Source organism: Pyxicephalus adspersus, chromosome 6 (assembly GCF_032062135.1).
Source record: "Pyxicephalus adspersus chromosome 6, UCB_Pads_2.0, whole genome shotgun sequence".
In the NCBI taxonomy this organism is placed as follows: domain Eukaryota; kingdom Metazoa; phylum Chordata; class Amphibia; order Anura; family Pyxicephalidae; genus Pyxicephalus; species Pyxicephalus adspersus.
Window position 1 is genome coordinate 1,760,804 of NC_092863.1, and position 8,814 is coordinate 1,769,617.

The 8,814-nt window shown below is 41.9% G+C and overlaps 1 protein-coding gene across 1 annotated transcript in view; it reads right to left on the reverse strand.

Moving 5' to 3' along the window:
• The window catches only part of NCOA3 (nuclear receptor coactivator 3), a 66,954-nt gene that overhangs the window by 24,320 nt on the left and 33,820 nt on the right, over window positions 1-8,814 (reverse strand). The window contains exon 2 of the mRNA XM_072414111.1: window positions 3,762-3,829. The gene's annotated coding sequence lies outside the window, so the exon portion shown is untranslated. The remainder of the gene's footprint in view (window positions 1-3,761; window positions 3,830-8,814) is intronic.

An 8,814-nucleotide genomic window follows, 5' to 3' on the forward strand; every position in this document is an offset into this window, starting at 1 on the left:
GTGTGTGTTGTAGATCTGCAGATCTCAAGCTTCCCCAGCCCACCCTAGCAGGTGTGTACAGGTAAGATTCATGTTTAGGATCTGCAGGCCCCCAGCTCAGTACAGATTGTACAGGTTAGTCCTGGGAAAAGCCACAGCAATACTTGTGATTCCAACACAAACATTATAAGGCAAACAGGCTGTAAGTGAAGGACGAGAAAAGCACACACACGCCAGGAGACGGAACCAGGATGTCCGTAAGAAGCTTCCAGTATCATGTCTGTGTGGTGCCAGCTGCAGATTGCTCCGTACCCCGCAGATAATACAGCTGGCATTGAATGATGGGTGACTGCCAGGAACACACAGAATTTACACACAGGTAACCAGAACAGTCCGTTACAACAGGAACATTAATAGCATAGGAAAGGTGTGATCAGGGTCACCTATGTATAACAAAGGATTGACAATAATATTGATTGATATTTACTATCAGGACTCACAAGGAGTATCAGAGAAAGAAGAAAAGCCAACCAATCAAAGATGGAAACAGGGCAAGGAAATTAAAGTTTGAATAAAAATGGCCGCCTGGTACTTTGGTGACCAATAATGATGGGAGGAGGTAGGACAAATGTTCATAGGGCTGTGTGCAATGCAGAAATGTTTAATAAGAAGAACTAGTGATCTCTTTATTCAAATTCCCGGCTCATGGTAACCTCAGGTGTGCAATCACACACAAGAGGAAAAGACATTGGAGAATCTTGGGGTGACTGTGCAGCAAACACTCCTAAAGGGGTGCTGAGAGGCGATACGGACGATCCCACAATGCCATAGGTGAACAGAAAGAACAAGGAGGCCATGACATGACCTTAGAATGAACAGGTTGCATGTAATCATAACTTCTCTCTAAGAATGACTTTCCGCAGCCTCCTTGCAATTAACAGATGAATAAAAGGAGCCGACGATCAAATCACACATCTCTGTCCACAAGCAGCCAAAGACAAGCTAACAATTTGGTTAATTAAAACCCCGAGGAGTATTATTTGTTATATTCCCCCAGACAACCCCTGGAGTCTGCCGCAGACCAAATATAGTACACGGCGCTGTATTTTAGGGTTATTGGGAGTTCCCCCTTACACAGGCACACAGAAGGCTTCTGTTTACTTGTTAGAGGCAGCTGGGGAACTTTAGTGCTGGAATGGATTCAGGTGCGATATATTCTGCTTAAAAACAAGTCAGAGCAGGCTGAATCATCCTGTAATCCTCATAACCTGGGGTCAGATCTGGTGAAATGAAGATGGGACGCTGACTTCACAAACAGGAGGTGATACAGCTGCCAGGATAAAGTGGACCTGTGCTTTGCCCGGCTGCAGCTACCTATTGTTCCTTTGCTCCCCGCTATTCTGTGCGGTCGCTGATATCAGATAAAGACGGTTCTGGGGAATCTATACAATCGGTCCAGAGCTTACAGACAGCCCATATGACTGCACTGGGCCACTCGCAAAGCACCAATGTGGCTAAGCGAGAAATGAAATGGTGAAGCACGGAAAGAATAGATTACCACCTTTATTTGATATTAAGTTACGCCTGCTGTGTGTTACTATAAAGCTGAATTTAAGGCAAAAGACATGACGTCTGTATACATTTATATATTTTGTAAGGGGGACGGGGATTGCCAGCGTGAGACAGGTTCACTCAGGAACATTGGAGCAGGAGGACTTGCAAGGTCACAGACTACAGAACACGTGTTGTCTGAGCTACTAACTAAACTCAGGTCAACTTTTGACTAATAAAACAGAATAAGTGTTTATTTAGTAGCTCATACAATAACTGACTATTAAGGTGTCCTCTAATATTATCCCAAATCATGCACCTTTCTTAGCATGCAGAATTCAGCCTTTTCACCCAGCAGCAGGATTCCACATAGCTGGGAGTGAGACATTGGACCTGATTTATTAAAGCTCTCTATGGCTGGAGAGAATACACTTTTACCAGCGAAGCTAGGTGATCATGCAAACCTGGAATGGATTTCTTCAATGTCATTTGCTATTTGCTAGCAAATGCTTTGAATCCTGGACTAGATCTATCCCAGGTTTGTTGGATCGCCCATCTTCACTGGTGGAAGTGTATTCTCTCCATGTATTCTCACCTTGGAGAGCTTTAATAAATCAGGGTCATTGAGCTTCATAGAGGCCCATGCACAGCTGACTATTAATGATGTCTGATGTCAGTAGTGTCAGTCTAACACCTGAAACAAGCATGCAGATGAATACCTGAGCTGTCCCCTCATTTTGGGTCAGTGATTGGGAAGGAGCGGAACCACAACCAGACAAGTTGGATATTTCAGATCCAGACATAACAGCTCACTTCATATCTGAGTTATGGATTCTTTTAAGGATGCAAGAAATCATAAAGCTTGTATACTCCATAATAATAAAGACCTGGAGCCTGGGCAATGAATATACATCACCCAGCCTAGCTCTTATATGTTTTTCTTCTGTGTCCTCTATCTATAAATGAATTGAAAATAATTCACAAAGAAAAGCAGCAAAATACAAGTGTAGCCTTTAGAATGTGAATGGTGAGTAACACTCCCCAGTGACCTTGTGTGTCCTTCCTGTAAATCCTATTACACTGTGGACGTTCTGTGACCGGAGACCGGCTTATCACTACGCTGACCTCGCCTGCCTGCTCAAATGGAGGCAGAGAACGCAAAGAATATTCGTCATTCCACTAACCCATGCAAATGGGAACTAGACCTGCCAAGGACTGACCGACCACTTACATCAATTCCTAAAAACCAGCACAAAACAGACAAAGCAGAATCTAACAGTAACAATGCCATGAAATGTGTACGGGGACATCAGAGAGAATCACATCAGTGTAAGATACAGATAAAACATTTCCCAATAGGAAGCAGGTCACAAGCAGAAAGAATACAGACAGGTACCGGGTCAGCAAGCGAACTAGTTTCCATGGCAAGCATTGCTACCATAAATAAACAGCGGCAGTGTCATTATCTGGTATCTGGGTCACAGCACCGCCTGAACAGAACTACAAATTGTTGGGCAAGGAGACATTTCACTTCTGATATTAACTCATTACATTTTACCATTTGCTGCTTTAAGTAAGAATAACAAAGAAAAGGTTTATGTTGTTTGTATCTCAAGTCTAGTGCTATCAGTAATTGTGACATATTCACAGATCAGCCAAAATATTAAACTTACCAAACGAGATAACATTGGTTATCTGGGTACAATGGAACCCGGCAAGGGGTGAGATATATTAGCAAGTTCCATAAGGATCTGAGCTTTGATTAAATACAAATTGCAATTGATAGATTAGGGGGTCGGAGCATCTCCAAATCTGCAGCAGTTAGTACTACCAAAAGTGGAAAGGAACACCAGACCATGCATTGTTAGTAGGGTCACACAAACCCAGGAATAATTGATAAGATTTAGGGGGTAGACTATTTCATCTAGTCCGATTCCAAAGAACTTGTGAAGAACTTAATAGCAGCAAGATGCATGGGAAAAAGGCAAGATAGGGGAGGCAGTATGACCGGAGGGATCTGCTTTCTGCCGTCTTGATGCTACAGGACACTTTAGGAGACGACCAGAAAAGGGGGTTTTAATGTTTTGCCGTATTGGTGCATATCAGTGGTGTTCCCTGGAGTTACCAATAGCAACACAAGTCGTACAAAAAGACTAGAATAGCAGAACAACATATTACTAGTGGCACATCCTCCTTTCTATGTACCCGTACTACCATTACCCCTTACTCACCTGAACTCAAAAACACCGGAAGCTACAGCAGGGAAAGGGCCATTTCATGGGGCATGTTATCCAGCGTCCTGCAAGAAGAATACAGAAAACACATCAAATCCCACTCCAAATATACAATATGGAAAAACAAAGACCCTAATAGAAAGTGTTGATTGTATATCAGGAAAAAGAATTATCATCCTGAATGTGAAGTCATTCATCAGTGTATAACATAAGGAAAGGTTTGGATACACTTCAATATACAAACATTAATAAAGAAAAAGTATTTACAGTAATCATTTTGCATTATTTTTTCATAGATCTATCAAATAAACAATGTAAATGTAAATATACATACACAATAATATTATTACACAACACAACCATACCTCACCTAAAGTGTTTACACAAATCTGAATCATTACTAACACATCAGACTATGGCACTTGGGGCATAAGACATAGAACGGCCCCCCTGAGTCTTATCAGACGTACCCCCGGGGCCACATGTACCGGTGAGCGAGAGGCTCTCCTTTCCCAGCTGGGCCCCATCTGGCAATACTAAGGACAGACAGCAAGAAGAATAGACTCCATGGATAATGGGGAATAGACTATGTCACTAATCACAACCAAACTGCACCTGTCATCACCATGAAACACGGCTTCTGTCATATCCTGCCAGATATCATGGCGGGGGCAGTTGCTTTCGAGTGGCAGTTAAGATTGTGTGTAAAGACTGATCAGTTATATTCAACTGCTAAGCAAAAAGTTCAGTCTATGCTTTTGTTCCAGTTCTGCATGGAGTTTGTTTAGCTGAGACTCACTATATCTGTGTGTGTGATTCCAGTGGTAATATTTCTGTTACAAAGTTGCAGAATTTACTACCTGCCCCCTACAGATCAGACTGGATCTCATTTAAAGTATATGTTAACCTATTGCATTGTATATCGGTCACATCACTTGTGCAACAATTATCAACAAACGTCTTGTGCAACCTTTTTTTTATGTTTTTGCTGCATTTTAGTGCTGCTGATCTCCTTGAGATCTAGAAATGGCTGCATGGCATTTCTCAGGGTTGGTTGTCTGTAGGTGCCAATAGTATACCCATGTCTGTGTATTGAACTGGTCACCTGTAGGTTCCATCGATGTCCATGTGATAACACATTTGGGGACAGAACCCTAAACGGGAAGAAGCTGTAGGCATGGTGTGTATAGTGACCCAACTTTTCAGTAAAAACGTTCGGGTGGTTACTGGAAAGTGCTGGGTGGTGCACCCGGCTAAAAGGGGCCGGGGAGATCACTGCACAGCCATGCTATACCTAGAAGTGCCTGAACAATAACATTAGTGCCAGGATCAACAGGTATTTTAATAAAAACTGCAGATATAAAAATGTAAAGCTCACATTAGAACCCTAAAAGCTGTATGAAATTTTAGTGGTTGGGTTCACAAAGCAAATAATATATATATATATATATATATATATTTTTTTCACACACATATAACCATTCCAATACAAGTCTTTACAAACCAGTCTCACTCCTCTTGTTGTATTTTCCTTCTCCTAACCCACAGCACAACATCCATATTGGATCTAGAGTAACAAAGGGGGCAGCAGGTGGATTTTGGAATGGGGATGCAGCTAGATGAATAGTAAAGGACATGAAAGGCTTTGTAGCAGACACGCATACATCAGTCATAGATAGATACGTGTCTGTATACAGCGAGGAGCCACATACACAGAGGTGTCATGGCTGGTCTGTGTAATCCGTGGCACAGGCAGTGTTTAATCCTGCATATGGTACAGAGAATCATTAGCCATGGTAATTAGCAGGCTTTCTGAGTGCCCAGAGGGAACGGGAAGAAGTGAGGAGGGAGAGACGGAGAGGAATGGATCAGACACAAATGGTACATCAGCAGCTGTGCATTTAAATTGATTTATCGAGCGCGGCTTCGAGCTCTATGCAAAGCAGGGACTGTGCAGGCTAATTAGAAAAATAAATTGCTCTTGGAAGATATTTATAAAGCATTCACATGTAAAAAGCACATATTGCAGGCCTGAGAAGCAGAGAGTGCTGCCACAGAGGGCTGCTGTGTTCTTACATGCTGTACTGTATTGGACAAACGGAACAAAACACAACACTTAAGCTGCGTGCACACTTCCAATAATTATCGTTGGAAAGGAATGAAGAACGACCGATCGGCCGAAAATCGTGACCAATGACGCCGACGAACGAGGATTGTCGTTAGAAATGAACAAACGTCACAGCGTGTGCGGTCGTTCAGTGATCGTGCATGTTTCTGCAATACACTTTCTACTTCCCATGTCACTTCCTGCATCATTCGTCTGTTCATTATTGATGGATTATATTTGAACGATCGTATCGTTACAGCATGTACAGAATTGTGCACCATACGATCGTTCATATATAATCGTGCATCATCGTTTTTTATTATTCGTCGTTTATGTTATTGGAAGTGTGTACCTAGCTTTAGCAATAAACAAACTAAACAATCACTAAAACTAAAAACACAATATCTGTACCAGAGGACACTTATATCACAGCCCTGCATTATTATTATAGCTCGGACATATACCATAGTGTTGTACAGAGACTACCAGAATTGGAAGAATTTTTTTCTCTTTTATAAAAAAGCATTCTTGGTTTGTCTCCCTTTACGCAGGGTTAATTATTATAGACAAACGTCTTATTTCAACCTAACTGACCGTGTAACAATGTTGCCAGAGGAAGACATGTCACCTTATTCTTAGAAATAAGACTTTTCCAGGAAAGCTGCTTAATCAGCTTCTGTAGGCCGCTCCCCCTCCCCCCCAAACACGTTATTTCCACCGCTCGTTAACGTTACAGATGTTTTTCCATCCCCCAGATACACAAGACACGTCACTGTACACAGCACGGCAAGAATGTCACTGTACAACCCCGACTGAACAGGGAGAAGTGCATGATGGGTAAAAGGAGGCCCCGACTGCGGCTCTATCCACATGGGATGACACGGCCTCCTGGCGGAGGGGATTATCCCTTTAAATTGCGGCCCATCGTATTTCAGGACATCAGTTGCCAGAGGAAGATCAGTTGTTCCATTACAGATTTTTATACGAGGAGAGGAGATTATAGCAGAGTAAATTTTCCAAGACAGCTCCAAAAACACAAAAAATGCTCCGAATATAGTGAACAATAATAATACTGACAAGTGTTGCAAACTTATGGTTAGGGTGTCCTAGTTTTTGACCTGTTTGGGCTTTATTCCAGCCAGCAACAGGATGTTATCCACACATTTTCAAGGCTAATCTAAACTGCTTCACTGATGGGAAAATGAAAGGTTACAGAGTACAGTAGCTGAAGCTTAGGATACAAAAAGAGTGACTCCTACCCCTGCTTCAAGCTCTATACGGCTCACCTTAAAGTGAAGGGGAGTCCGAAGGAAAAACAGCGACGTCTTTGATTTCTCTGTAATGCTGGATGAATCCTGGCCTCCTGAATTCAATGTTCATAACATTATACTTAGGTATGTAAACAACAATATAAACAAAACAAACAGAATGGTGGCTCAGTGGTAACACTCGGGCCTTTGCAGTGCTGGGTCCCAGGTTGGAATCTCAGCCAGGGCTCTATCTGCATGGAGTTTGCAGGTTCTCCCCGTGTTTGCATTGGTTTCCTCTGGGTACTCCGGTTTCTTCCCACATTCCAAAAATATGCAGTTAGGTTGATTGCCTTCTACCAAAAATTGACCTTAGACTGAGGTAATGACATATGACTATGGTAGGGACATTGGATTGTGAGCCCCATTGAGGGACAGCTAGTCACATGACTATGGACTTTGTACAGCGCTGCATAATATGTTGACGCTATAAAAATATTGTATATTAAAAACAAAGCCTTGAAATTTATTTAGTCTAGTCCTACTTTATTAAGCTTGAATATTTCTTTTACTACCAATCTGCTGACCTGGGAACACCATGAGGAAATAAAGGAAAAGTATTCCCAGCCCCGCCCACTGTAGGTTCTTCATCATCTCTTGAGAGACACAAACGGAATAAAAAAAGAAAGAATTTACCTAGACGGAGCTTACACAGGATTGTGAATTCTCTGCATTGTCATGTGACTGTGCTGGGCCAGTCACATACTTCCACATGTACCGGGTAATTTAGTGGAGTAATAAAACTGTCACATGACCGTGTTGGTGAACAGTGACTGGTTCAGCTTTGACACATGGGTATGACTATTTGTGATAGGTGCATCCAACCCAAAATCTATCCTTAAATGAAGAATTGGCAAAGCAAGAGGTATGTGCTCTGTTAGCTTTTGCTCACATCAGAATGGTTTTTCACCATACAATGATTTAAAAAAAGCAGTTTACAACAAAGGTCAAATTAAGGTCAGAAGGTCAACTGCAGGTCATGTGCATCTGTGAGTTTACACAAGCACAACACACCTAGAAATAGACCATATTGATCAACACACACCCTCAGAAGGAAAGTTGAATTTTGTTTCACAAGTATAACCACCATTCAATGTGTAAGATGTTAAACTTGCAGCCAAAGTCAGGGCCTTCCGGTTTAAGTGTCCGCCCTAATAATATTTTTAGAAAAGTCTGTTTTCTCCTTATATAAGTCTGGTGACAATGAGGCCATTTCAGTTCACTATTAAACAATATAAAAAAAATGGAGACGGGCTGGGGAATTGCGTGATTTGCGTGTGTCCTAATAAATATAGTAATTAGTTTCAGAAGCAGTGGGAGATCTTCATTCAAAGCACAGTTTAACCACAGGCCAGAAAGAAACTGCATTTCACAGCAATGGATTCATTTCTGGACAGTTTACTTAAAATTGTTATTAACGCAGATTAATCAGTGAGGATGTTCCAAGAATACACAACAGGAAAATCAATTGTGCCCGACGTCCAGGGGTGGGGCTGCCATCGTAGGGACTACAAAGCGGGACACGCAAAGAAGACGAGCCGGTATGAGAACCTCAGGAAGTTATGATTCTCTGTGTATCTGAAATAAAAGAGGACCTGTTCTTCAATCCAATACCTGCAGCAAAGACTAGACAATG